This window comes from Seriola aureovittata, chromosome 4 (genome assembly GCF_021018895.1).
Source record: "Seriola aureovittata isolate HTS-2021-v1 ecotype China chromosome 4, ASM2101889v1, whole genome shotgun sequence".
NCBI lineage: Eukaryota > Metazoa > Chordata > Actinopteri > Carangiformes > Carangidae > Seriola > Seriola aureovittata.
In genome coordinates, this window is record NC_079367.1 from 5,899,529 (window position 1) to 5,921,002 (window position 21,474).

The window sequence follows — 21,474 nt, forward strand, 5'->3', positions numbered from 1 at the left end:
GTTGTGCAGAACTCCACCAACGAGGTGATGATTTCACCCGTATCTTTTCGTTCGTGGATTTATTTGTCAGCAGGATTACACAAAAACCACTGAACTGAATTGTGCCAAACTTGGTGGAGGGATTGGGCATGTGCCAGGGAGAAACCCATTAAATTTAGGTGTCGATCTGATGAAAGGGGTGGATTCAGGAATGTTTTATCACTTACCTCAACACTGCGATTTTCGTCAATATTTCACCTTGGTGTGGGTAGGCGCTCTACTGTGTGATATTCTCATTGGTTACTGATGATACACCTGTCAAACTCTCTGTTCTTGTGTAACCAGGGTAGTTTATCCCCCAGATTACTATTATGTCACTGTTCCTTTAAATGGGGTTGCTAGGTTGCTGAGCGCGCAAAAAGTGATCAGAGTGGCACTCTTACTCTTAAAAAACACCTATTTTTGTTCTTCCGTCCTAGTAGAGATCAGGAGCTACCTGCTGGATTTAGCCAAAGTCACAGCTTGATGACAATAAGTTGGAAGTTTATGGTTGATGCTGAGCACAACAAGAGTTGATGAAGTGGCTGTGATTTCACTTATGGACGCTTACAACCTGCGAACATTTGATATCCAGGTGAGTTAGCGTTAGTAACTCATTGTCTGCTACGTTAGCATGCTAGCTGCATTAGGAAATGATACATGCAGATTAAAAGAGTAGGGAAAAAAAGCCCTGTACTTCTATCAGAACCAGTCGAGATAATTATGAAGGGGATACAACTTTGTAATAATTGTTTTGTGTGTTTTATGACATTACTCAGGTCAATTGTGGTGTTTTTTTTTAATGTTTAATTACCGTGTGGAGTGCAGGTGTGGAGATAGCATTGAGGCTAGCTTAACCTTTCATGCTGCTAAGCTTTATGTAAGCTACATGTGAAGTCTGCTGAAAGCAGGTTTGAGTACAGTAAATATGTCTGTTTAATTTCTTTCATGTGTTTATGTTGAGTTAATGTACTTTGAGGTATACTGTGGGTTGTATTATGTTTCATTTGTTTGAGTTAATGGGGGGAGGGAAGAAAAAAAAAAAAAAACACTTGACTTTATTTAAGCAGATCTCAATGGACATTTATGATCATTTATGAGGATTTGTGAATAATTTTCCTGCAGGTTGTGTAGGCTGGTTTTGAAGAGATCTTCTGTTGGAAGTAGAGCCATCTGTCCTCCATCTTGTGTGATGTCGTCCATCCACATATCCATCTCAACTGTCGTCTCACCGTCCTCCCAGGAAGTCTCCATCTCCATCTCAACCATCAGTCATTCAGCTTAGACGAGGGAGGTAGGACATTTTGAGTACACTCATTTATTTTCATTTTTTTCCCCCTTATTCGTTGAACTTTGGTTCAACGTTGGTTACTGAGATTAATTTCTTTGGGTTACAACTTACCTGTTTTGCCTGTTTTGGGTCACATGATTAAAAGAGAAGCACGTACAAGGGTTTTGGTAAAAACACTTAGTGTGATTGCAGAATAAGACTCATTATTTGCTATGCTTGTTGGCGGGTAATCTGGTTGCTGGTAATACAATAGACTACTGGTAATACATTTAATTACCTTCCAATATATTTTTAACTGACTGCAAGTGACTTACCTTAACCGGAGCCTGTTAGTTGTTGTGTGTTTTCATGTCTACTTTATAGTTTAGACATGTAACTTGGTGCCAGTCTCCTCATGAATCCAGATTACAGGTTGAACCCCTGTTCTACTTAGATACTGTTTACAATAACAGTCATATCCTTAGTAACTTTAAACAATAAGTCCTTGATTTTAGACAGGGGGTAAAAAAAAAAGTAGCTTTCAATTTCTACCCAGGGACTGTTGTTTGTAGCAGTTGAAATGTGTTGCTAGCTAACTAAGCTAAAGTTAGCTCCACTACTTATTTGAAAACACACACAAAAAAAAGAGACACCATCCTCCAATCTTTGTATACTAACAAACTCATAACTTCTCAAGCGTGTCGTGATTAGTTACAGTTGCTAAGCTATGATCTGACTGTTGTTATTTGGGGTAGAGGTTTAGTGAATGGTCAATCAAACTTCCTTGTTCTCAGGTCTCTTCTGAATTTCACTGACAGTGCGTGGCGTATTAATGAAGAGGGGGAAAGAAAATAAAGTCTATAATGAACGACTTAGGAGCCATTACAGTTTAATCCAACAGACGCTGCTTTGCCAAAGTTCAATTCATTTATCGTAATCAATTATCGTTTTGACACAAGGCATTGATAATACCATTATACATTTTTCTGAATATTCTGGAAATGGATGAAGCTTTAAAGTGTAAGTTCTGCTCGTAGTCTCTCTCCCAGCAAAAAAAATTCAACAGGGGAGTGAGGGGTCAAACAACTGCAGGAGGCGTAGTGTGACATGGAGGGTCAGGGGACCACAGGTGAGACTGATCAAACACTGGTCATTTTAACATGGACAGAGTCAGAGCTAACCAGTCAGGAGAAGCTATTGACAGACTTCCCCTCTCTCTAATGGAAAGACAGGGCTGTGTCAGTAGAAGCACATTTATCTGAGTCTCTGTGGTGGTACCTGAGTTGTAGCTGTGCTAGCAGCTCTGCTAGAAGAGGCTCTCCTGTCTGTCTGTGGAGCGGAGCATCAGTACGTAGCCACAACCTGCTGTTTATCACTGTTAACATTGCCATTAGTCAACCTTAACTATCTTGTTAAGCTGTGAATATATTAGTCATTGTAGGGTGACCAGACCTCCCTGTTTTCTATGAACAGTCCCTGTTTTTGGTGGCCTGCCCCCGGCTGGAGCTTCCCCTGATGTTTTTAACTGTGTTACCATCAGACTGGAAAGACAGGCCGGGTAGCACTAGAGTCAGGCGTTGTTGTTTTGGCCTTTTGATATTTTAATGATATATTAACCGCTGAACTGGAAGTGTCCCTGCTTTTCATTGCAGAAATCTGATCACCTCAAGTTATTTTCTTAGATCCCTTTTCTCTTCCTTCCTACTTTGCTTTCCCTTTTGTTTCTGTGTACATCTGTCACACTCTCCCTATATATCATATCCTGCTCCCTTGACCTTTTCTCTTCTCAAAGACAGAGTAGAAAGGGAACGGGTTGATTGGATATTGTTTCAAAGCAATTGAGGTATAAGACATGCCAGAATTTTATATCCCCACAGTTGAAATCTCCTGTCAGTTTGTCCTATATTGCTCCGTGCGATGGATCTGTTCTTCATTTCGCAAACTGTACCACGCTATTTCGTATCCTCACAGGCACCATAAACAGATGAATGTTTATCCTGAAACAGATTTGATAAATGTTTGGGAATGCTATCTCGACCCTGAACGTTCTCGTTTTAACTTCACATGTAGAGAGCACTTGAAATTGATCTTTTTTTTTTTTTTTCTGAAAACCCCCCTTTTTCATTATGTTGTGTTTTTAGCAGGGCTTAATTTTATAGCTGTCTGAATGCTTTTGAAAGTCCTCGTGGACTTTGGCAGCCTTTGACTAAAGTGAAATTAAACTAGCCCTCTCTTGCACTTCCACTCTGACTTCAAAGGCCCCAAACTTTGGCACTGGAAAGGCATTGAAATGAATTGTTAAAAATATCCTCCCGCAGTAGTTTATGATGAACAGTGTGTGTGTGTGTGTGTGTGTGTGTGTGTGTGTGTGTGTGTGTGTGTGTGTGTGTGTGTGTGTGTGTGTGTGTGTGTGTGTGTGTGTGTGTATATAGGGCTGACATCAGAGCCTGGGGGAGAAGATTTATGAGTGTGTGAATTAGGATGTGATTATGGCCCAGATTTAGTGGTGTGTGAGGGAGACACGGCAGATGCCCGAATGAGAACCTCAGGTCGACCTGACCAGAGTCTCAGACTCATTCCCTCCTATGAACAATGTTAACGAAGACACAGCCTCTCAACTAGTGTGATGAACTAATGAATTAACGTAATCTGGTACCACAGATTTATTAGATTAGATTTCACTTCACATGATACAGATCTTATTTCTGGATTACTGTTTTCTCACCGTCACATATTTATTTGTTATTCCTGAAGTAAAAGTGGGGAAAAAAAAAAAAAAAAAAAATATATATATATATATATGATAATCATTTATATATATATATATATATATATATATATATAAAAAAAAATATATATATATATATATATGATAATCATTTTTATTTTATTTTGACATAAGAACTAAATCGAGAATAGTTAAAAATGTCTTTAAAAAGTTGATTGTGTGTCAGATTTGGGCTGACATAGATACATAAAACATAAAACTTAAATGTTATAATTTTTAACTTAATTTATAAAAATACTTCTTTAATATGGCAGCTGTCTATTTTTGTGCCTTTATTTGAGAGTTAGGGGCAGGGGTTTTCCTGGGAGTGTTGAGTGGTTACAGTTCTCTATTTAATAGTAGAATAAAATATTTTGAACAAATAATTATGGCAATATCAGCATTAAGTTTCTTCTTATTATTATTATTCAGCTGGTCTCTTTGGAGTATTATGCTACCATTTTACAGTAAGAGCAACTGATACTTTTTTGTAGTTTTGGCTAATAATCTGGAGGTACATTGAGATGTTCATACAAATGCAAGTGAGCAGTAAGCATGTCCTGAAAAACTTGTAACTTTGGAAGATACCCGCTTGATTTGATGAGCTCAGTGGTGACCGGTTAGCGTCTCGCGTTGTGTGCATTTTGTTTTGATAAAGAGGCCGAGACCAGGATATCGATGAAGGCGATCTCATTTATTCTGACAAAGCAGGTTTGTAGCAAAATCCTTCGTTCACTTGTGATCATGTGACTTACACAAATTAGATTACATAATATGTTAATGTAGCACACAATACATCAAAGTTAGCAATTGAGCTACGTGAACGTAGTTTAACAGAAAGCATAAAACATGGAACGTCGTCCCGTGGAGTACAACAGTGAAAGGGAAGAGGTAGGGGGAACCCACTTTATGGTGGGGACCCCATGGAAACACACATGGATACAGAAACTGAGTCTCAAATGTTCCTATCTCTATCACTGGCAGTTATGGACAGGAGAGACATTTACAGCAAAAGTTGGGGGGTGGGGGGGGGGGGGGTGTTTATAATGTCACCGGTCAGGAATCTGGAATTGCCTCTTTATACATCTCTGTATGAATCAGTCAGACAGAACCTAGAGTAAGCAGTTTTACACTTTAAAATCCAATATGGCCACTGTGGGACTGGTTTCGGGTACACTGAAAACTGATTTGTCAGACTTGTTGTTCAGTACATTGGCACTGAAATTAAAACTGAAACAATCCACTGCTTGTTTATGTGAGTGTGCTGCTAAACACTATTGCAATACTTATATTTACAATCCACAGCTGACTCTTCCCGGTACAGTTTGTGTTTTTACTGTATTTAGTCATCTCACAACTGCCACAGTTTAATAACCCTTCAGGATTTGAGCTTTCCATTCTCAGTGTATTATTTTTCATTACGCTTCCAATAGCCCTCTACTTATGGCTTTCTTTCTGCAATGTTACACTGTTAAGGAGTCTATTTCTGGAGCAGATCTTGGTCCCTGTGACGTTTTCCAAATTATTGCCTGCCAAGTTGGTGATCACCGTTCCTCCCTCTCCCCGGTTTCCTTTTAGTGACAGGAGCGATGGAGCTGATGGATTTGAGCTGGGATTGGGAATGACAGGGCCATTTTACCTCACTGTAAAAGTGCTGTCTCCAGAACTATCCCTGTCCCGAAGACCGAAACCACCACTGACGGCGCACCAATGATATGAGATGAAGAATGACAACACTAACAGCATTGCAGGGTGTGCTGCGCTCAGTGTGTGCGTGCGTGTGCGAGTGTGTGAAGCTAAAACCTGGAAATCATGCACAGGCATGAATTCACAGGTCTTGTGTGTGTGTGTGTGTGTGTGTGTGTGTGTGGTGTGTGTGTGTGTGTGTGTGTGTGTGTTGCTCCATCTTTGTGTGCATGCCAGTGCCTGCAAGCATCTGCTCCACTGTACTTTATGGCAGGATGTCAGCCACCGTTCACACACTGATCCTGATTGCTGTTCCCATTATAATATAAGAGGATACCCTCTCATATGGAAGCCATCAAATCATGGCCGGGCAGAACAATTGGCTCAAACTCCGAGGCAGACGTTGATGGATCTATCACGATCCAAACTGGGAGAGAATTTGGGGGGGGGGGGTTGCCCTGGATTCCAAACTTTAAAAAAAGGATGTCATTTGTTTTTCCTGGCTGTATTCTGGAGGAAGGCGTGTAACTCGAGCTCTGGCTGCAGCAGACAGACATGGGCACAGAGGGAATGTACTGTGTGCTCTCTCCAACTCGGGCGCCCTGTTGACAGAACTCCTGGGATCCCAGAAAACAAGAGCGTGGACGTCCAGGCAGGAACAACCTGCCTGCCCAAAAATGCCGATGGATCTCCGCCGAGTGTGTCCCAACCCTCCGCTGATGACGCTGCTGGATGTTTGCAGTCATGTAAAGAGGAAGAGAGGAAGGAAGAGGACACCACTGTGTAATAATAACAAGACTCCTTTTACTTCAAATTGGATTTTTATTTGGTATTTTTGGAAACGGTTGCATGCAGTGTTTACATGAAAGGCTTGATATCGATTCTGTAAAAATAAAAAGGCAATAAACAAAATGCATGTTATACAATTCGCTAGAGCACAGAAGATTAAAATATGCTGTCTTTGGCCAGTTTGCTTCCAGTAAATTATTTCTAACCCATTACAATCCAACTCACTGTTTGTACGGCTTTCATTGCTGTTTTTGGCTCAGTCTCTTGTATCAGACAATATTTGTCTTTTAAAGTCTGTTTGGATGTTTCTTCATCAGAAGCCATCAATAAGAAACAGTTGCAATTGTGTTTATGTTCTACTTTTAAATCTTACAACAGAGAGTTCTTCAAATGCAACAGACACAGTAATACTGTCTGTTAAAGCCAATTTAATGGATTCTCTCCCTTTTTTTTTTTTTTAAATGTTATGTTTGGGGTTGTTGAGGCCCTGGCCCCTCTTTAACAACCGAAAAAAATCTTACTTAATAATGTTTTATCACCTTTATTCTTCATGAATTTTGCTAATTTTGTGAAAATTTCATGATATTTAACCACTTCAGAAAATAACACATTACTTCTGCTTTGTAAAATACAAAGGAGATGTCTGTACTTTAAACAGCGCAACTGCTCCCACATCTCCAATAAGCGCCTACATACACATGTACTTGCACCATGTTGTTGCCCTTGGAAACTCTATTTATTCATGCATGGATCATATTGTTTGCTTGTTTAATGTTTTTTTTTTTTTTTTTTTTTTAATAGAAGACTGCACATTAATTAACACTGACATTAACGTGACTAATTTGATGTAATGTGCTTTGCACCTGTTGTCTCGACACAGCTAAAAATGACAAATTATGAAAAACATTTTCTATGTATTAATGATCCAGAGATAATAACAGAGATAAACTGGAGGAAATATAAAAACACAGTAAACTAGGTAAAGTCTAAACACATCAGATCATCGATGAGTAACTGCACAACTACACAAAAATTGAAATATTTCATATTTGCTGTAATAATTATTTACAGTAATTTCTGTACATTGTCACCTTTTATCAAATGTTCAAACCCAGTTTGTGGCAGAAGGAAGGATTACCAAATCAGAAATTTTTTGCATATTGGATTTTAATAAGGTCAGAAGGTCACATGGGGAATAGGGTTGACAGTGTCTTTTTAGAAATGTTTTTCAACTTAAAGCCCATTAAAATACGGTTTCAAATCTTAAGTATGTGTCTCTCTGTGACTAAATGTGCAATGACTTAAAAAAAAAATATATATATCTATATATCCTCTGGTATTTCTTAAGAGTTAAACACTCAAAAACTTAATGTGATTTGCTTCATCAGGATTTAGTGGGTGTGGATTGATCAGATTTGTTTGACAGTTTCCTGGAAAGCTCCGTAAACAACCACAGCTGTCGATATGTTTTAATAATCCTGATTGGTGTACAGATCTATGTGACAAATCAAGTTACACACTTCAGTCACGGCTCAGGAGGGGGACGACTCAAGTATATTACACAAAATTAAAGTTCACCTTTTATTAAGGCTCGGCAGAGAAACGCAGGCAGGGACAGGCGATAACCAAAGTCAGGGGTTTGGGGAAAACCAGGCCAAAAACAGCTGGACTGCGACTTCGTGAAAAACACAACAGACAATCTGGCAGAGTGGGCGTAAATGGGCCGCTGTGTGTGTGTGTGTGTGTGTGTATGTATGTGTGTATGTATATACATATATATGTATATGTATGTATGGAATTGATGAAGCCATTAGGAACAGGTGAGCAGGGAGGAGTCAGGTGGCTGAAAGGTGGGAGGGGCTGGAGTTACTGCAGGGCAGGAGGGAGTGGCAGGGTCTGAAATGACAAGAGTTAAGGCATACCTTAAGGGATCAAGGTCACACCATTACAGTATGTGTAATTTTTTTGGAACATATTATAGAAAATATTCTGGAAAATCAGTTGAGAAATGTTTATGTTATGATTAAACAACCAGATGGTGATGTCTGTTTTTTGTCTTATCCAGGTAATTAAATACCTGACAGATCATTCATGTAAAAACCCTCATAAACCCAAAGCTGTCCAGTTGAATCATTTGCAACATCGCCTGCAATCAGGACCTAATACACCCAGAAATATTATAGGTGTAGATAATGAGAGAGAAATGTCTGTCATCTCATTGTATATCTTCACACCACTCACTAAGCCCAATTCCAAAATAATCAGTGGTATTGTAGAACTGAAGTGTGTCACCCCTGACTGACCTGAAAATGGCCCAAGATAATGATGACACTGTGGTGATAGCACTGTGGTCTGAAAGGGGGAGAAGAAAAAAGAATGGCAGTGTGCTGTGTCCTTGTGAAAACCGCCTTTTTGGCAATGATGTGTTGTCTGATTTGCACCAGGCGAGGGAACAGGGGATGGGAAGAGGAGGACACGGCTGGGAGAAAATATGGGAGCTATCAACACTCACCTCGGCAGAAAAACAGAGCCATGATGAAAGTGAAAAGCAGGGAGGGAAGGGAGAGACTAACAGACACAGACAGACAGAGAGTGAAGGTTAAAATGACAGAGAGACAAGTAGGTGGGGGTACAGGGAGAACGAGGGGGTGAAGAAGTGGACAGCTGCGATGAAACGAGAGACTGAAAGAGAGAGTGAGGGAAGCACAGACAGACGGATATCTTCAGCTATCAAACCCATGTGGATTCACCCCGGGGACCACCGATTTACATGGCGACAGATAAGAGAGGGGAGAATAAAACAGACATTAGGTATGAATTGAAACAGTCTATGATAATAAAGTTTTTCTGAGAGGGGAGGGCTTCCGAGCTGCAGGTTTCTCATTGCCCCGCAGTCATTAGTGATCATCTGTTAAAATTCACTGTGAAAGACAAACATCCTGACGTGCTCGTTTTAAAGTCAGTTCCTGAATACAGGCTGTGTGCATTTCTCTGTGGACTGAGGCTTTGATACTTCCTCAGTATTAATAAAGAACCTAGACCTGCTTTATAATCAGAAAAGACACTGATATCTCACTTTATATAAATATGGGACCTTTAAATCATATGAACTGAACTCTGAATAGATATGACCAGCATCCAAATTTCTGCAATGACCCACCTCCTCTTCTTCTTTTATTAGTCAGTCAAATTGAAACACATTCTTTGACTTATTCTGAAGAAATCGGCTCAGATTTAATATAAAAAGATGCTCTTTATAACACTGGATCTTATATTATTAGACTTTTTCTTCTGTATTTAAGGTAATGCAGGTGCTGGCTGTCTGTATGGTGTGAACAGGAACCGTACCTAAAGCAACATGTGTGATGTGGCAAAATGTACACAAATATAGGCTGCAGGCTAAAAACACAAAGGTGAGATGGGGTTAACTAAATATTCAGTTTATCCTAAATTATATTAACCTGAGTTTTTGTCGGGCTGTGCAGGATGAAGCTTGACTGATGTTGCTCAGGTGTTGTTTTTACCTCACGCTCTCACACTGAAGCCCGACACTGTGCGTCACTTGAGAACTTGAGGTGCCAGAAAAATGATGAGCTTGGGGATGCAAGTTACAGACCATAACAGAAAGGATTGTTTTTATTTGTGTGTGTGTTTGCATTTGTGTTTTTTGCGTGTGTGTGTGTGTGTGTGTGTGTGTGTGTGTGTGTGTGTGTGTGTGTGTGTGTGTGTGTGTGTGTGTGTGTGTGAGACCTGTTGTAGAGAACTGTTTTCACAGGGGAAATATGGGGCAGGACAAAGCAGCTGGCGATATGTGGTGTCTCTATTTGTGTGTGTGTGTGTGTGTGTGTGTGTGTGTGTGTGTGTGTGTGTGTGTGGTCGCCCCTTAATGATTATTATGGTTTAACTCCCATTTCACGGACAGAGTCATTACACCCGAGATTTTTCCATTCTCCTGGCAATGGAAAGGAAAACATATTCCCCTCTGTCGCTTATTGCTGAGACCTTGTCTTTGACACTCTCTCACACACACACACACACACACACACACACACACACACACACACACACACACACACACACAGCAATCCACCCTAAAACACACACACAGCAACTGATGACAAACCAATATTTGGGTTTGCCTTGTATTCTATACGGAGACGAGTTGTCGGGTGAGACTCATGTATGTGAGAACAACCAATCTTAATAAAGACCACAGACATGCACACAAACACTCACATGACCTGCTGTGAGTTACCGCGGAAACCGACCACCGATCAGGCCCCGCTTGTATTTAGGGACGATTGATCACAGTGACTGGGCGGCTCCTCGCACCTTGCGGGGTATTTGGAATGGGTGGGGTCACCCGTGGCATGGTCATAATCAAAATGACCTTTGACCTTTTTAGAGGAAGGGCTGCTTTACGGAAACAGTTAAATAGCATTGATCACAGTGTATTGAACAGATCATAAAATGCCTTAAATTGAGCGCTGGGGTCAGAGTGCACGGTAGGGACGCGTTAAGCGCTGACCTCACCTACGCTCTGTTTGATGTCTGATTGAAAAGACACGGAGCACCAAACAGGAGTTTAGACCCCCCACCCCCCCTATGGATGACCCCCAGGTTGGAGGTGAAAGGTCAGACTTGAGGTGAGGGGAGATGTCAAAAACCTTATGAAATTGCTCAGAGACCAGGTTCCTACATGTGCTTGGGTTAATATTCCTGGGTGCTTCTGATAGCTCAACAGCTTAGATGTGTTATTGCATTTAGGACACATTTAATGGAACTCGCTGTTTTTTATTTTTTATTAAAAAAAACCCCATAGATTTAAACTTGCGCTATTTAACAAGGTAAATTACAATATCCGTCTTTTATATTGAATACTGTTCTAAAATTATTTATGGGAACAATCACCCGTTAGTTTTTCTACGGTGGCCCTGAGAGCTCAACACACTGCAGCGTAAGAAAACACAAGCAGATAGACAAATACAAAGGCAAATACAGATGCAAATACTGACGACACAACAGAAGAGTTTCTAGGGGACAGAAAGAAGTGGTGAACCCGGCTGGGATGCACTTGCATGGATGTATAATAACACATCCGTGTGCACTTGTTCACTGCTTTTAAATTAAACAAAAATAACAAAGCATCGCAGCCGTTGTTCATCCCTTTTTTTTTTTTATTATTGTCCCCTGGAAACACTTCCGTTGTGTTGTGAGTATTTGCAGCACCGGTGATGTAAAATCAATGAAGATGTTTTCTGAATTTGTTTTGTGTTAAGTTGCAGTGCGTTGAGCTCCCTGGGCCACCGTATTCTGAAATGTGTCTGTGGCTGTTCTGGTGTTCTTTTATGTGTTTGTGTAATGAGGTGGTTATTTAATCATTTTGATATGTATCGGGGCAATAAGGCGACTGTTTCAATATTTGTCTGGGTGGACAGACCTTGTGCAGACGCTGCTTGTTGTTGCTGTTTCACTGAGCCACAGTGACGTAACCTTCTCCAATGTGAACTTGACTATTTTAGCTGTGTTTGTCCCAGCGGCGGTGGTGACACACTGAAGGGGTTTGGCCCAGTTCTCAGAGCTGTCACATTGTATTGTTCATAAAATGCACTTGTAAGTGATTATATGTTCATTGTATTATTTTTATGAGTGCTGGTGAAATGCATCAGTAAGCATTATGTGTACACAAATGCTCGTAAAACAGTTCATTAACCCTCATGATGCACAGTAGATTCAGTATGTATGGTTTGATGTGAAGTGTTCACTTAAGTGTCTTGATTCCCCCCCGTCGCCCCCACCGCTCCGCTTTTAGTATGATCCAGGAGAAATGGTATTACAGAGCAGAGGTTGTGTTGACAGAGGCTGAAACAGCACTGAGCACAAGGCTGACCTTTCACCTCTCACCTCCTACCACCCCCCCACCCCCCCCCCCCCCCCCCCTTAAGCCTGGAAACACAGGAAGAACGCAAGGTCGCCTAGATGAGAGCGTCTGTCAACACGCACAGGGAATTGAAAGCGGGTTCAGAGCGAGAGGACAAAGACGAACTGAAGAGGGAAAAATCACTACAGGGAAGAACAGAGCGGGCGCTGACATTAGCGCCGATCTACAGACAGGAGGACGTTTTCCAATTTCAAAGCATGCTGAATGAATCAGGCTTGTCGACCAGTTGGCCCACAGCTTAAAACAGTTCCCCGGGAGAGTTTGACGAACCGCTCTTGTTTTTGCTCAAGATATAACAGACGGACAGTCATAATAGAGACAGTTGGTTGATTTCATTCACATCGAACTTGCTATTACACAGATGACTGCAAAAATGAGGCGGGGAAGGAAAGAGATCTGGGTTTGATGCAAGCCACTGCTCTTCCTCTCTGGTTTGTATCAAAGTCTGAAACGGTAATGGGGAAAGCAACACTGTCTGTTTTCTTTTGGGTGGCTCTGTCTGTCTGTGTCTCCGCTACCCGGCCCCCCCGCCCCCCATTTTCTCATTCTCTCCTTTTCCTTCAAATGTTATGCCAGACCTTTTTGTTTCTACCTAAAAAAAAAAAAAAAAAAAAAAAGGGAGTCTGTGTTGTTATATAAATCTAAGTGCAGCCAGGCGCATGTTTATATCAAGTGATTCGCTGGACACGAGATTAGCTGCAGCCGCTCTGGCTTTTGAAACATTTTGATAGCATTGCTTGTTCTGTCTGCGTTTGATGTACTGCTTCATAAAGTGTCCAGCGCTAAATTATTTGGCAAGCCGCTAAGTCTTACCTCATGCCAACAGGCGAAATATCCAGCAGACTTTTTTCCAAAATCAGCATAGTGAGCTGGAATTGAGTAATGACGGTTGCATTCGTTCGGTCCGTGTGTTTTCATGCAGCTTGTTTGACTACCTTAACCACATGTACACCATGTATCCTTACACTGTGTTTGGAAGGCCGTCAGGGTCACAAGTGGTTCCTGCTTTTCCATTCACAGAGCCGCGCATGTATTGTATAGAATATAGTTACATGGGGCGCATCTGTTTCTACTAGGCTGCATGATGCTGTGTAGACCTCACTGAGCAGGAATGCTTTAGTGTCTTAGGCAGGCTATCTGGGCTATACTGGGCACTTTCCCTTATCCCCATATATGCCCATGCTGTATACGTACTGTAAGCTTATGTATGTTTACAGTGTGAGGGTTTGCATTGCTGTGGTGCTGTGATTAGATTTCCTGTTTATGCGGTGTGTTATGGGAAGAAAGTGCGCTGCTTCTATTTCATGCCCCCGATGTGAAGGAGGAGGTAGTCTGGGGGGGAGGGGGGGGCGCCAATGGGGCTTAGGAGGGAAAACAAACACCATGGTCAACATGGATGCAGGCACCAGCATGGGTACACACATGGGTACACACATATCGGAGTCACGGAAAGGACAATAGCGGGAAAAGGCCCCATCTGTTGACCTGTGTTTGTTTTCTATCGTGTTTGTGTTCACTGATCCCCCCCCCCCATCACCACCACCACCACCACCATGTTTCATTGTGCAATATCATAATAAATTTATAAACTAATTTAACCAGCCACAGTGACGCCCTTGCTTGCTAATGTCTGACCTCCATTTCTCAACCCTGTCCCCAGCCACGCGCATTCCAACTCATCCTCATATCCAAAACTTTCCGAGACAATAACACCATAATCCCGTCACAGCGGCATGAAATGTTTTGCTCAACGTCCAAAGCAATCCATGCCATCAGCTCTGCGGTTACCCTGTGGTTTCAACCGCCCCCCCCTGTCCTTCCCCACCAACAAAACATAGCACTGAATGAGCAGCATGAAGAGGAGAGGTAGCACAGGGGGGGTAAATCACCTTGTTGACAGCTGCCCTCTACTGTAGGTGTGGATGTGGGACGTGTAGCCTCAGTGACCTCGCAGGACGCCGTTTCGAGAGAGGAGACGCTCAGTCAGAGCTGCGGCTAATTGTCTTGTTTGTCTACAGTCTCCGTGTTTTCCTCCCCGCTCCATTGCGGAAGAAACGACAGGCGCCGTGACCCCTGACCCAGGTCTCAGGGGGGGATGAAGGCAAAAGCGGAGGGGAGGTCGCGCTGCAACATGTGGTCAGCTCGTTTGGGGCGAGCCAAACGGTTTTTCTTTAATTGGCCGTGCAATCTGCCACAGCTGGGATGGATTACGGCGGAGAATTCTTCCCTTGAAAGGGAGAGGGGAGACTGGCATACAGCAGACCGAGGACAGGGAGGATGAGGAGGGGAAGGAGAGCCAGAAGTATCCAAATCATCGTCGAGACGTTGCTTCAGCTGACTTGTATTTACTTGCTTGGAAAACCTGAACACCACTAAACAGCTGGACAATGAGGCGTCCTGATATGTTGAAGCTTTCCTTGTTGCCAACATGCAAAATACATTCATGCTGTCAACACTTGGCAAAAGCCGTAATAAAACTCTATTAAGACACCATAGATTAGCGCATTTCTTATTAGAACTGAACGCATGGGGAGGATATAGCAGGAGGAGGGATTGTTGGACGTGTAAATCCACGGGAATTCAGCCAGAGATTGCCCGTTTTATTTGGTGGGTGAGATGTGGGTGGGGGGGCACTGTTGAAAATCTGTGACGGTTTTATTTGAATTTTTGTGTGAAACCTTTAGTGCGTGATGAAGTCACCACTTAAGATCTTCTGTTTTCCAGGAAGTAAACTTAATGAGATTTTGATGTAAAATGGAAGAAAATATAGATTTTGTTCATCAGTTTGATAGAAAAAGCTGCAGCACCATGGCAACACGACGACTATAGACATCTGAGAAACTGCTTGTCCTCACATTTGAAATACTTTAACATGGACCCAACTGACAACTACTGTCTGATCTTAAGGTTAGGGGTGTGAGGATGAACTGCTATGTATCAGATAACAGATAGTTTCGGCTACGTCAGTCTGACCCGAATTCTCTATGAAATTTGGAGAAAATCAATATGGCGGACACATGCTGATCTCTCCAAGTCATGTGACTCTACGGTGGCCCTGAGAGCTCAACGCACTGTAGCTTAAAAAGACACACATGCAAATACACAAAACACAAACAAATTCAGGAAACATCATCAATTTGGCAACACATGCGCTGCACATACACACAACACAACGGAAGTGTTTCCAGGGGACGCTAAAAAGTTGTTCAATGCCCAGTTATGACTTTGGAAGTTGAAAGCATTTCCATTGTGTTGTGATTATTCGTCATATTGATGGAGACGTTTTCTGATTTTGCAGCACATTTGTGTATTGGCCACCTTCTGGCTCGCCCATCTTTCCCAGTCACTTACTGCTTCAGTCAAACCACAGCAAGGTGTGGTGGAAGGTGTACCCGGCCTTCATTGTCATGGTAACGATGACAAAACACACGATTCAAGTTGCGTTACAGTCACGGTTTGGTTAGCTTCAGGCACCAAAACCACTTCATTAGCCTTAAGAAAATATGGTGGTTTGGGTTAAAATAAGTACTTCCTTAAGGTTAGAGGACTTTTGTCGTCATGGTTACAATAATAAGCATGCGGTTAAGGTTGTAGAACGGTCATGGATACAAGAAAGAACGTTGATTATCGGTTTCACACGGGAAACAAACAGTTTCGGAAAGGAAGAGTTTCCCGTGGGACAGTCTCGTCTTTTGTCGATCCGTCCATCCACCACCGTCTCCTCCGACTTTGTTGTTTTATACTACGTCACCTGACTTTCTCCTTTGCTCCTGCAGTTACTGTGGTCGCCTAACAATAAAACTAACTATGGGTTGTAATAAGCTGCTGGCACAGACGACCTATGGGGTTGGTTGTTTTTTTTGTTTTCTTTTATTATAGGAGCACAGTCTCATTTTGGATGACATCACACAACAGTCTTCAACCAGCCTCTTCTCACCATACAGTATGTGGTCAACATTTCTCCTTTTCTTGGCCGCGTTCGTTCTTGAGATGTAAGTAAATGCAAATGGGTTGCAGCAACATCTTGAGGCCATTTGGACTGGGTCAGAGGGTGAGAACAGGGATGGAGGGATGAAGCAAGAAAAGAAGAGAGAGAGAAAGAGACACGGGGGGGGACTGGGAGACATACGAGTTGGCTCAGTGAGCAGCCACGAACACAGACAGACAGACAGAGAAAGGCAGAGCGGGATTTAGGGAAGATACTGAGGTAAGTGGACAGATGTGGCCAGATATCGACACACAGGTTGGAATGTGCTGATAGACCTTGTCTGGGGGGGGAAACGTCTTCATTGATGCACTGAATACACACACACACACACACACACACACACACACACACACACACACACACACACACACACACACACACACACACACAAACACAAACACCTCCACGCACAGCTGTGTGTCTTGCCGTGATCTTGGCGAGCAGCTGACCGCCTCTTGCTTCCCTCATACTTCACTGACAATCGCTTCCCTCCGCCTGACACGTTCAAAACTCTCTGTTTTAAAAGAGGCAAGTGTTTACGCAAAGCATACCACAGCTTATCAAGTTATTCGCCCTCGCCGTGTCCTCTCCTTTATTGGATCGCCTGTTGAGTGTGCATGCATGACATTCTCAGCTGTCTGCCTATGTCGCTCTGACAGGAGTGTATGTGTGTGTGTGTGTGTGTGTGTGTGTGTGTGTGTGTGTGTGTGTCTGAGTGTGTCTTCTAGGCGACGTGCACTTTATAATTTCCTGTGCGTGTTTGTGAATTCATGCACCGCTGTGCTAATCTATCCTTGATGTTCATCGTTCGGCTGTGTGCAGGTGTATCAGCAGCAATGTGTCATTTCTGTTTACCTCCTTTTGCCATTGTGTACGAGCGAGCGCTCAGTGCCTCAATGCATCAGGGCCGGTGACTGAGAATGAGAGCTGACAGGTCTTTGAGGGTGTGTGTGTGTGAGAGAGAGAGAGGGTGTGTGTGGCTGGCAAGCTCCTCTCTATTACCCAGATTGATTAAGGAAGTGCTCAAGCTCCCACTTAGCCATCACCACTGACACCGAGGTGACCGTCTCATCACGGACAGAAGAAGAGGTGGAGGGAGGAGGAGAGAGAGAAAGAGAGAGAGAGAAGTATTGAGAGATGCTTCAGCTAATCAGTATGTCTAAGAGGACTGCCGCACTTCGTCTAAGAGCCATTTTAGCGAGACACAAGTTTGATAGATGTGTTTTTTTTTCTTTTCCAGAGTGTCTGACTGTGTCTATCTGCCCCTTTTCACGTTCTCCTCCATCGTCTCAAGCACTCACCCCTGCGTCTCATCAAAGGCCCCATCACTAAGCCCCTTCATGGAAATTTTACCTCAAATTAGGGTATGTAGGAATATAATAGGTTCCTGGTTTTTATCTCACTCCCTCCTCCTCCTACTCCATGCTCCATCCCTATCCCCACCCCAGCACCAGCCACAGTGGACTTGTGGCATGTTTAATCCTGACAACTTTCATTAAAACTGGTGGGATAATCCACAGATTTCCGAGGGAAATTCCCGAGGATGTGTCTCTCTCCCCCCCCCCCCCCCACACACACACACACACACTCCCCCCCATCTCGTCCCATTCCTCCCGACTCCCAACTTCCATCTTTTGAGGAGTCTAACGTTACGCTTGACTCCGCAGGAGCAGTGTCATTTACATAGTTTTCCCTAATCTTCCGTAAATCCCTGGTTTGGAAAAGAGAGTCTGGGCCTGACGAGACGCTTCCCTGGGAGTAAAAGAGCCAGGCAGAAAGGTACTGGCGGCAAAGAAAATATTTCAGTTGGGATTTGATTACTCCCGGGCACTTATGAGTGAAAATAAGCAAAGATCCCGCTGCGAAACTGTCCAAATAAAGTGAAGGGAGCATCAATGTTTTGAGAGCACACATACAGTGAAGATTCTCGCCTCAGTGCTCTGCGCCTGTGTATATTTTTAATGACAGCCGCTGCAGCTTTGGAGGCTTATTGAAAAGGATTGTGGTGAGCCAATTCAAACCTGTTAGTGCAGGAGATCCTTTGACCTCCATTAGACATGTCAATATTATTGTGGTCAAGTTCAGGTGTTGGATATCATGAGTCTCAGTGCCGTGAAGCTGTGGGGTCACGGTTCATGGTTTTGGAAATGATGGTCAGGAACACGTGTTTCTCACAGGAGCTCGAAGCTAAGTAGAGGTCAAGACTTGAAACGGTCGACTCCTGGACAGGCCAGCACCTGTTATTCCTCGACACAGAGCAGGATGCAGTCGGTCAAACACACAGTGTCCTTCAATTAATGGAAGCCAAAGGAGCAGAAAGCAGAAAAATACACCCGTTTGGTTACAGCCAAGCTCACATCTGTATCACAGAGGACACTCTGCATCTCATCTACAATGTCTTTGATCATCGCACTGGACAAATTTTGCATTTGAAACATACAAGGATTGTCTAGAAATTACACAGCGCCAGACTTCCTGCTGTCCTTCTGTGGTCTCTGGCAGATAAATCAATAAGTATCTCCAGCCACACTGGTTTGTTATTTGTGAGACGGTAAAGTTTCTACTCTTAACTGCTTCTGTTTCTCCGACCACTAAACACAGTCTGATCATCAGCCAATCAAATTAAACCAACAATGATCAAACCGGGTGATTGACTTCCTGTTACGTCACAGAAAACATTCCAGAGTTAAGAAAGAGTTGTTTGTGTGTTTTTGTTGCATTTTATGAATTACAAACTTCAGGAAAAACAAACTTTATACTTTGGCTGGTGGATTTTTTTGGCGAGTAAAGTCTGTATTTTTCAATTTACCATCCTACTTTAGGATGGTAAATTGCTATGGTTGAACTTATTCAGAGCGGTGAATGGTAAGGTGGTTTGGGTTAAAACTACTTTGTTAAGGTTAGAGGAACTTCGTCATCGTGGTTTCAATAACGTGTCTAAGGTCAGGGGACGACCGTGGTCATGGTTAAAAGAAATTGGCAGCAGGAACCAGGAAATGAACAGTGGGTTCCCACCCTAAAGTCTGTTGACCTATGAATCCTCCTCTGTGAAGGTCACGGCTCTAAAATAATGTCTCCACACAAGAGTCATGATTATTTCGGCTTTGTCGCTTGAAATAAACAAATGTCATTTTTGGGGATCTGCGTAAACGACTGATACCATGACACATCAAGTGCATTTTACATGTGTCACGTGACGCTACACAACATGACAGGTGTGTGTTGAGACTCACACTACTGATCACAAGTTTTACCATCACATCTATCAAACTTTGTATTTGTATTGTATTTTCGATCATAACTACACTACGTGACACTGATGAAAACCTTTCCAGTGGCCACATAGCAGAGATTACTAATTTGGCTTCATAATGTGTAACATCATGATCTTTAGGACTCTAAATGTGATGTCTAAATAAAATAGAAAACTTCTGATGTAAGAACTGATAAGTAAACAAATCTGATCAGACAATCAAAGCCAACTTTCAACTGGCTGCAACAGACACATTCTGGACAGAACTTATAAAGTACTGAAGTTCAATACGTGGCCCTAACTGTGACTATACAAAACTGGTTGGCGTCTCCAACAAAGTTCCAGACCTGGAGCCTTTCAGAACCTGTGTTAGTTCTGACACTGCTACTATTTCTACTGTACTCTAACAAGCACCAAGCCTGGTCCCGGCATTGGCTCGCTAGCCTCCGACAATGGAAAAGGTCCACAAATGTACCAGGGGATGGAATAAAATGTGGAGGACTGCTTGTCTCCAGCTGATGACCTCACTGCAAATGCAAGGGCACTAATGGAGGTACACCGGCTAGAAATGCCCTGCGTGTATTCCACCCACCTGCACGCTGTTATGGTGAAAGCACAGCAACAGACCACTGTGAGGTTCCTCAGGAAAAGGCTCTGTACTGTATGCACGACGGCCATCACCCTGCGTGGGTGAAGAGTCTGGGATATCATAGTAAATCAAAGGGATGTGTTAAAGGACCGAGCATGCTTGTTACTCGGGCGTTCCCCTCATGTATTAGCTGTCACTATGTCCGAAAGGTCCAAGACACCTGGTTGTCCTGGAAGAATTAGTTTGAATTGAACCAAAAAACATGCTTGATTTGTTGTTTCTGTGTGAATCCAGATGTTTTTGACATCATGTAGACTATAACACACATACTAATGTCTCCCTCCCTTTTGTTTTTTTCTGCCTCAAACATTCTTTCTATTGTTCCCCGTTGTTCTCCGTCCTCCTCCGTCCTCGGTCGACATGATGCGGCGGATGTGTTTCATGTTTGATTCGGCACATAATTAATAAAATGTGTTTGGCTCAGCATTGATGTCAAACACATTTGAGATTTGAAGCTTGGCACTTGGCTTGAAACGTGTCCTCATTCTGGTCTGATTCTTCTGTCTGCACCTCATTTCACTGTTGTTGACCCCATTTTACCTTTCTTGCTTCTGTCATAAGGTTTTTCCCGTGAGGTCCGTCTGAGAAACAATCTCCGCTTTTTCTTAAGCTTTAAGTTTCTTCCATGACATATTAGTTTTGTAATGAATATGCCCTCATTAGTGACGGATGATGAGAACTATTGGAGAAAGAGGGAGAGAGATAGTGTGTGATTTGTACTTGGCGAGAAAAAGCACTCAAACATGCAACATCCAAATTCATGACGCTCCTCTCCCCTTGACAGGCAGACACTGGGGTTTAGGTTTTTTACACCACATGTTGGTAATTTTGCAACATCATAAAACTCATTTTTATTCCTCTCTTTTTCTCTCTCTCTCTCGCCTTCTTAAGCCCAATCCTGTGCAGCGCTAAAACGTCCAAGGGTGCTCATAAATAATGAAACCATCTGAGGTTTAAGTGTAAACACTCTTCAGTATGACCCAAGTGTGTGTATGTGTGTATGTGGCCACTTTTTCATGCAAATTAAGCTCCATAGTTCAGTGAGGAACATTTTTTTTTTCTGTTTTTTCTCCTTTTCTTTCTTCTTCTGGGAAATGTTTTTACCTACCGCTC

At 42.7% G+C, this 21,474-nt stretch overlaps 1 long non-coding RNA gene across 1 annotated transcript; it reads left to right on the plus strand.

Moving 5' to 3' along the window:
- Window positions 1–482: 482 nt before the first annotated feature.
- LOC130167972 (uncharacterized) lies at window positions 483–5,856 on the plus strand. Its single transcript, XR_008827360.1, has 3 exons — window positions 483–613; window positions 1,144–1,312; window positions 5,634–5,856. It is a non-coding gene; the product is annotated as an uncharacterized LOC130167972 (long non-coding RNA).
- Window positions 5,857–21,474: the final 15,618 nt, after the last annotated feature.